This window comes from Crocuta crocuta, unplaced genomic scaffold, assembly GCF_008692635.1.
Source record: "Crocuta crocuta isolate KB4526 unplaced genomic scaffold, BGI_CrCroc_1.0 scaffold222, whole genome shotgun sequence".
In the NCBI taxonomy this organism is placed as follows: domain Eukaryota; kingdom Metazoa; phylum Chordata; class Mammalia; order Carnivora; family Hyaenidae; genus Crocuta; species Crocuta crocuta.
The window spans coordinates 5852040-5861372 of NW_027528806.1; the positions used below are offsets into that span (position 1 = coordinate 5852040).

At 33.1% G+C, this 9333-nt stretch overlaps 1 pseudogene; it reads right to left on the minus strand.

Moving 5' to 3' along the window:
- Nucleotides 1–5255: 5255 nt before the first annotated feature.
- Nucleotides 5256–5447, minus strand: LOC144224709 (acyl-CoA-binding protein pseudogene; annotated as a pseudogene).
- Nucleotides 5448–9333: the final 3886 nt, after the last annotated feature.

Below are 9333 nucleotides of genomic sequence, written 5' to 3' on the forward strand. Positions count from 1 at the left end.
AGCTCAGAGCCTGGAGCCTGTTTCAGAGTCTGTGACTCCCTCTCTCTCTGACCTCTCTCCCCTGCTCACGCTGTCTCTCTCTCTCTCTCTGTCTCCTAGAAATAAATAAAACATTAAAAAAATTTTTTTTAAAAAGTAGTTGAATGTCAACCCAAGGAATTCGTAGATCCAATTATAGCTTCTTTTCCGATATAGTGTAACTGCTAATGTAGATTGACAATACCTCAGGTGTACGTTAGGTGGATGGACATTGGCCTAGCAGCCACAATATCTTTCCCCATCCCTATGATAACATTAGAGTTTCAAAAATTACCTTCATGTGGAATAATTAACAGTAAATTTAAGTTAACTCTCATGCCCTCTGTCATTAAACAGTCAAGAGATCTGGACCAACTATACATGACAGAATATCACGCTGCTTCATTGTAGTGTAGTGATTAAATTAATTGATCAAATCAGAAAGTAGCAAGCATGTTGGGACAGAAGTCATGAGATAAAACGTACTGTTTTAGGTGCCATGGGGTATGCCTGGACTCACCTCCAAAATAAAGGACAGATTATTGCACTTATTTCCATCCACTATAAAGAAGCAAACAGTGCTTAAGTAGAGAATCACTATTTTCTTCCTAATATTTCAGCATGAATCTTTTTATGTTTTGAGGGGAATGGATTGTAATATACAATAATGGAAACTTAGAGATCAATTATTACAGACTTGAATTTTAGAAATATTGGGGAGATGTCTACAATGGCAACAATGGAAATGTATAGAATTGGAAACTGTATGCTACATTTAGGGGCTTAACTGAAAGGCTTTCTATTATATTTGAAAATAAAAGACAGAAAACAGAAAAATAAGAGACCAAGGATGCTATACAAATTCTTAAATTAGTAAATTCTATAGATAGAAATGATACCCAATAAAACATAGAAGAAATATTTAGAGTATGCTAAATTAAATTTACTTGAGGAACATCCATGTGAAAATAATATAGAGGAATTAAATTTCTGAGTTTGAAATACATGTCTATGAAACACATATACATATATGATGTGTAAACCATGTGGCATCCTAAGCACATATTCAGTACTGAACTTCAGGAGCCTGAAGGAGCTCACTTTATTTTGTGAAAGAAGGGAGTTCAAGAATGACTTTTTAGTTATTGCAACAAAGTTTGGTAAAAGGAATAAAATGAGCAAGGGATTCTAAGAAAGGAAAGCTAGTAACTAGGAGAACAATACAGTGTTATGGAATTCAAGATAGATAATATGTTTAAAGTTAAATGGGATAATAAACTATATTTGGTATAGTTGACAGGTGAAGCAGAATATGAAGAAAAATCTGATCATGGGATTTGACATTGAGAATTGCACTTTCAAGTTCAGTTCAATAGAAGGGAGAAAAAGTCAGATTATAAATACTTAGACAGTCATTGAGTGAAGTCAAATTAAAGACAGCAATGACCATTCTTTGGAAGCATTTTTCTTTAAAGGGGTAGAATGATGAAACTGGAACTATTGATATCGGATATTGTATAAATGACAGGATAAGAAAACTTTCCAATTTTGTTTCTTTTCAAATACAGGAGAACAGGACCTGTTTATACGCTGCTTGAAATAATTCAGTAAATAAAGGCAAACAAAGAAAGAGAACAATTATAAGAATCATGTACTTTCAATACCTAAATGGGATGGAATCCAGAGAAAAAATGTCAAAGTATCACAATTCCTATTATCTTATTAACAGGAAACAAATCAACTGCAAGTTAATGCCCATCCTCCTGGCTATATTTTCCATAAGACATAACGGGTCATTTTACTGTGGTATCATGTATATATAGTTCAATTTTATTACTCTCTGTCTTAAAATCCACATTGAAGGAATTTAAACATTTGGTCTTTATTCTACTCCCATGGGTTTTATTTGTTTATAGTTCCTCTGAACAAACAATAGTATCCACCTACATACATCAACTCGCCTCATGCCACTGATAAAACTATACTCTTTTTTATTCTCAGAAATGTGTAAGGTCTTTTTTCTACTTTCATTTTTCTTTCTATTTATTGCAGTGTATTATTGCTTCCAATTGTTCCTCCAGATATTTGAATATTTATTCTGCTTGCTTGCACCATATTCCATGTCACAGTACCTCTCTGTCCCCATATATAATAGAGTCACTATAGAAGACTGTCCCATACAAGTGATTTGTAATGAGCAAGGCCTTCACATGCATGCACTATTTTCTAGGATCTCACTGTGGAAAGCCTTTCACTTGCCATTCAATTTTGTGCAAGACATATTGATGTCAAAGAATAATGTTTTCTAAAAAGTTAGACTGTCAAAGTTGGGGAACTTTCAATCTTAGAGAAGAATGGATAGACAACCATTTGACTAGGTGGCTTAGTCTAAAATGTAATCTTAGAGATTTATACTACAAGTGTAGTACAATATATGAAGACTCTGGGTTTCTTTATATGCTCATCTGGTAATATAACTGCTCGAGCTTTCAGACATGGTAAACCCTCCAAAAGACAGTTGACTTCACCTTTGTTCACAGTGAAAACTGCTTCTTTCTCTCCACACATTTCTGGGCATTCTTAAAAAATTAGTAAAGAGCTAATTTTGCAGGCAAAGAACACAGAGTTTCTTCCCTAATAAATGTTTTATAGAAATAAAGGATTTAAGTAGTATATTATACATCTTTTATTAAATTTACCGTACTTCATGACTCTTCAAAAACATTTCCTGTAATATAGTTTATTACTTACATGATTTGATAATGTTATTTAAATAAAGCATTATCAGTAGCCTTTATCATTTTACTTGTCAATTTATAGTCATCCAACAAAAATGCTAACATTAACTTCACAGGGAAATTTTGAAATTTCAAAAAGATCTAAAATTCTAAATATGTTTGAGGTAGTAATGCTACAGTTTCTGACAAAGTTATTCCAACTATACCAAATAGCTTTAGTTTTACAACACATAAACATACAATTTATGGCATACTTTGTTGTTATTATGCAAATTCAGATCACATTTTGGATTTTCATTGACTTTATTTCCCTGGGTTTCATTCTTTTCTTTCTCATTGTGGCATATCTTATTTATCTTTACAAAACCCCCATGAATGCTGTATTCCTTAACTGAAGTGATGTCCTCCTTAATATTCTGAAACAAGAAAATCTGAAGTGGTGACAAACAATGATTTTGAGATTTTAACTGCATTCAGTTTCAATTACAATAAAAATGATCCTGGTTATAATATTACATTACAACTAAGTAGAGGAGCAAATATCAATATAAATATTTGAAAGTGAATGATTATATGATTCTAAATTTAGTTGGTATTGGTGTGTGTGTGTGTGTGTGTGTGTATATCTTACTATGTGTCTCAGACACTAGGAATACCACATTACTTGCCATCCATGTATAATAAATAAACTTTGTTTAGTCATTCCTTTGAGAACAGTTCTCTTACAGTACTTTTAGGAACTTTGCTATGATGTCAGAAAAAAAAATTATTTGCTAGCATAACATAAATCATGGAAATTTTTAAATATGATGTTTCCTAGAACTCATTCATAGCTGAATGCATCAGATAGCATAACATGTGAGGGAAAAAAAGCAATATTTAGTATTTTTATATTCTTGGTATTTTAAAAAATGATAGGTTTATATCTTCTTCTCTCAACATACCATAAAAATGTAATACTCCTTAAAAATAAATATGTTCTTGAAAACTCTTTCTTTGATTATTATACTTGGTGAATTTGATCTCAATTTAATAATTTACCAACCATTTTGTATGAGGTTACATAATTGTGAAAATAAAGATGTTTCTAACATTCTCTTCTATAATTTCAATAAAGAAGAATTTGAATTGATGTGAGAGATAAATAAAACAAATACTTAATGCTAAATTCTGTGGAAAAATTCTTTGCTAGGTTAAATAGGAAAGAATTAGGTGTTTTTAATGCTTCAAACTTCAGTAAATATAATAACCTGGCCCATATGTACTTGCAAAGGCTATTTTTGCAAAGTAGTTTTCTTTTGAAATTGATATATACTTCAACTTAATATGACTGAAATTGTTAAGGGTAATTTCTACAGATCAAATCATTTTAAAAATAATTCATTACTGTAACAAATATTTATTACTAATTTCCAATTGTCTTGGAATAAGAACAATTTTAATTCAGTGTGAAATCTTTTCTCCTTTACTTTAGTTTTTTTTCTCTCTGTATTCCTTTCTCCTTCTTTCCCTACTTCCCTCTGTCTTTCTTTGCTCTTCTCTTTTCTTTTCTTTTTTCTTTTATTTTCTTAGAGATAGTTTAGACTTCTTGACAGCAAAGAGGATAGGCAGCCAAGTAAAAAATGTATGGAATATGAAGAGAAAGTATTTATTGTAAGCTAAGTTAGCATTAATTAGACAGAAGGCAACTAGGAATGGGCATGTGGAAATAATGCATGTGAGGAAACAGGGCAAAATCAAAGAATTTCATGACATAGCATTGATGGAGTATAGTTTGTATTGCAGAAGGGTCATATTGAGATGACGGCACAGATTATAACAAATCCTGGTGCCAGTACAAGGAATTTTTTAAGAGATAAAGAGAGATAGAGTATGCATTCAAGTGGGGGAGGGAAAAAGGAGAGGGGAAAAAGAGAGAGAGAGAGAGAGAGAGAGAGAGAGAGAGAGTCTTAGCCAGGCTCCATGCTCAGTGGGGAGCTTGACACAAGACTTGGTTTCACAACTGACCTTGAGATCATGACCTGAGCATAAATCAGGAGTCCATTGCTTACCTGATTGAGCCAACCAGGTGACCCAAGGAATTTTGCTTTTACTATGAAAAGTAGACGTTTCTACTAAGCAATGATTTTCCAGTTGATTAAGGCAGTTTAACCTGCATTTCTCCCAAGTATTTCATATACAATTTATTCCAAACAGGATTCTCATTCATGACATCTATAAAAAACTGTCTATTTCCAATAATTTCTCTTTTTTTTCTTTTTATTGTTTTTGTTTTGTTTTTAAGTAACAAATTCACTTTTAATTGATCCACAGATAAACACTACTCAGAGCAGGTCAGTGACCATTTCAGCCCCATTTCAGTTAGGGCCATATCCTGTGTTGTCTTCAGGATCTAGGTTAATGGGCTATTTTCATTATTTCATGTCATCCGCAGTATTAGAAAAAAACGCATTGTATCAGTTTTGATGAAATGCATTGCCAGCAGCCAAATCCAGTCCCTTATATTCCATATTCTTTCTTTAGATCTTCTACGTGGTGGGTGTAAACTTTCATTGCATCTTCCTTGAAACTCCCTTTCATCTGATTCCAGGCATCCCACTTGGTCTTGCCTTTGTGATTCAACAGCCCAGGCCATTCTGTGTTTATGTCATGCACAGTTGCTTATTTGTAGTGGCCATAGATGAACACCATTTCATTAGCTGCTGGCTTGGTCTTGAGGTGCTTGACAGACTCAGAAGCTTTGTCATACTCAGCCTGAGACGCGCAGGCAGATTCCAAGGATTCCAGGGAGTGGGAGGAAATGACCAAGAACAAGAAGTTGTAGCAGAAGACTGACTGGCAGCGCCTGTAGAGGCCTATTTCTAATAATTTCTTATATCACCCATTACTCTTCCCAGTCTACAAGCAGTGTCTTACAATCTTCGAATTTTCTCTGTCTCTTAATTTGCTATGTATTCAGTCAAGAAATCCTATTGAATTTCTATCCTTAATAGTTAATAATTCTGCTTCTTTTGTTCGTTCACCTTGGTGAATTAGAACAGATGCATGTTGTTAGCATACGATTTTCCATAGCTTCCATAATTATTGATGAATTCAGCTAGACTTCATGCCTTCAGTTCTACCACTTTAAAAACATTTTTTTAAATGTTTATTTATTTTTGAAAGAGACAGAGCACAAGCTGGGGAGGGGCAGAGAGAGGGAGACATAGAACCTGAAGCAGACTCCAGGCTCTCAGTTGTCAGCCCAGAGCCCATCTCATGGCTCAAATTTATGAACCACAAGATCATGATCCAAGCCAAACCCAGATGCTTAACCAACTGAGACACCCAAGTACTCCATTAACTCTACCACTTCTTTACTCTGTCTTCCATGTTACTGTCAATATAGTATCCAAAACACAGACCAACATATCTATCTCCTATTTAATCCTTGCAGTTCTCTATTCTCCTCATAAATAAGATTTCTCACAGTATGCTCTGAAGTTTATTATTGTCTTGAGCTCCCTTAACCCTTCTTATTAATTTTATTTATTTATTTTGGTGTGGGGAGGGGCAGAGAGAAAGGATAAGAGGGAATTCCAAGCAGGCTCCACTCAGCATGGAACCCAATGCAGGGCTCGATCTCACAACCCTGAGGTCATGACTTGAGCTGAAATCAAGAGTTGGGTGCTTAACCGACTGAACCACCCAGGAGCCCTGAGATCTCTTAACTCTTTAGCTTTGTATTGTCACTATTCTTCCCATAACTGTGCTTGGGTAACATTAAACTAACTGCACTTTACCTAATCGGGTAATTGTTTTGGCTTCATTACTTAGCCCGTGTTCTTCCTTTGACCAAAATCTTCCTTTAATTCCTTCTTATTCCATTTGGCTAAAAGATACCTATCCTCTAAGGTTCAATTATAAATATTTTCCCCTCCCACAATACTTTAAGAACCACTCCAAGTTAAGTATATTTTATATGTGTGCCAATAGGACCTTAGAGCTACAAGTGAAGCTGTTCAATATCTTATAAAATCAATTACAATGCAATTTTAAGCACCCTTAGGCCATTTTTTTCTTATCACTTATTAATATTTTGTAGACTTCTATCACTTACATCCTTTGAAGTCTATTCTGAACCAATTATAAGTGCATAAATATCACCCTTTAAAGTACCTTCAAAATATTTCTTTTAAAACCCATAAGACAAACACAAGTCAGTCTTTATGCTTGCCCATAACCATGTTTTCTAGTGTTCTGATATCGTGAGAAAGTGTTTCCTGAAAAAGGAAGCTGAGACAGTGTTTAATAAGAGAAGAAGGAAAATGCAAGTTTATAAAAGATGAAAACTGCCTGCAGTTAGAAGATAACCTATCTATTCTTTGCAGCCTGCTGGGCCCACCGAGAATCTCTAATTTACACTGTTGTATTTTTGAAAGCATATCCTTTTTCTTGAGAGATATGCATTCCTTGATAGACTTCATACTACTAATCACAGATTATCTATATAAAATATCCTAATGTTTACCCCTGAAGTCCTCTGAAAAGCCCTAGATTGTATGTAAAGTTTTATATCTCCATGATCTCAGTAAACTTAGGCACTTCAAATTTAAGCACTAAATAATGAAACACATCATAAAATGAGACATAAGAAGTGAAACTCTTTTCTTTATTTTGAATAGCATGACCTGTTTAAAATAATTTTGTTAAAAATTTTACTAAACTAAAATAAAGGCTCATTGCCATAACATTTCAGTTGTAAGATTAGTTTAATTTTAGTTATATGTTATATTGGCAGGCTGGACATTTAGTAGACTGAGATCCGTTCAACAATCTGTTACTCACAGAAACTTGCATTTCAATCTTAAGACCATAGCAGTGTTTGGATTTTCTATGCCAAATCACTCTAAAGCTATGAGAGCAAATAGGGAATGATGTTTATTAACATGAAGATCTACATCTTCATAGAACTTTGGTTATTACTTTATTATTTGTTTTGTGTCTTTTAAAAGTATAAGATGGTATAAATGAAAGGCTCTGGAAATAAGGTCTAATCTTCCATATTACTACAAAAGATAATCAATCAATGATTAAGAAATATTAAATATCAGAAATAGCTATGTATCATATATTGACATTGATAAATAATTATGTTTTACCATTTGATACTTTGGAAAACTGTGTTTACCATTCTGAATTACATCAATAATAAAGTGTTTCTCAGATTTAATATGCATACTGATAGAGTTAAATATATACTGATTATTCTAATAATCAGGTAGAATATTACTACTTTTGTATAAGAATAAATTGTTGAACCCAAAAATATACAAAAGCCAATATTGAGTGTATAAGCAATAATTTGGTTTTACTGTTTTAAATAAAAACCCTCCTAAGGCATAAAGAGTGGGAAATGACACATAAAAGATAATATATGAAAAATACCAAATGAAACATTTAAAAATAGGAGATATAATATTTAATAGACCTGAAGTGTAGAGATTGGCAACCTCTATATACTCGCTGTTGCCTTAGTAGATGGAGTAAAGTATCTGAACAAGTTTTTGTGGTGTAATTCAATCTCTGTGCTTTTACCACTATTTACACAAATCTAAACATAATTCTTTAGACTAAATACATCACCACAATTTCATTACTTATTAATAGAAGAGTGTAAATACATCTGTGAAAAACATGTTTCAAATAAACATTTTTGCCTAGTCATTAACATTTTGTGTGGCAATACAGCTAAGATTCAATTTTGTTTCCCTATCCACATGTATGTAATCCCAGGAAGTTATGTTAACCATCCCATGCCTCAGTTTCCTCAGATGTATGAAGGATAGTCATGCCTAATACAGATTTTTATGAATATTGAATGATTAATTACTGGGAACAGTTTGTGAACAGTTTGTAAATCTCAACCAATTGAAATTATGTCAGTGTTTCCATTCTCCTTGCAAAGGGTAATTTAGCTCAGTCTCAGACATTTAAATCATGAATTCTTAATAAAGTCTATGGGGTTTGTAGGTAGAAATCGGGGGTCTGTGAGTTTGGCTTAGAAAAAAGTACATCTTTGAAATCAGATAATTTTATTTTACATTATACTTTTGCATATATCTAAAAATTCCATTTATAGTCTCATGATTACAAAATCACATTTGTTGTTTTCATCAGGGAAATAGCAGTGATTGTCATTTTGCTGTCTACAGATGCTGGTGCAATAAAATTGGCCATCTATTGAGTTATTTTGAGCTTAACAATCATTCGGTCACAGAACACTTCGATTTTGAGATTTTGAGTTTTCCATTTTTTTATGTTGCTTTTTTTTTTTTTTTACAAATAGTTTATTGTCAAGTTGGTTTCCATATAACACCCAGTGCTCATCCCCACAAGTGCCCTNATTGCCTGGTTGGCCCATTCATTCTTTACTAGGATGTTCTTTAACCTCCATGTTTTGGAGGTTTTCCAGACTTCTTCCTGTGATTGTTGAAATCAATTGTTGAAACTTGAAATGTTTCAAAGCATTATGATCTGACAGTGTGCATGGTATGATCTCAATTCTTTTATATTTATTGAGGGCTGCTTTATGTCC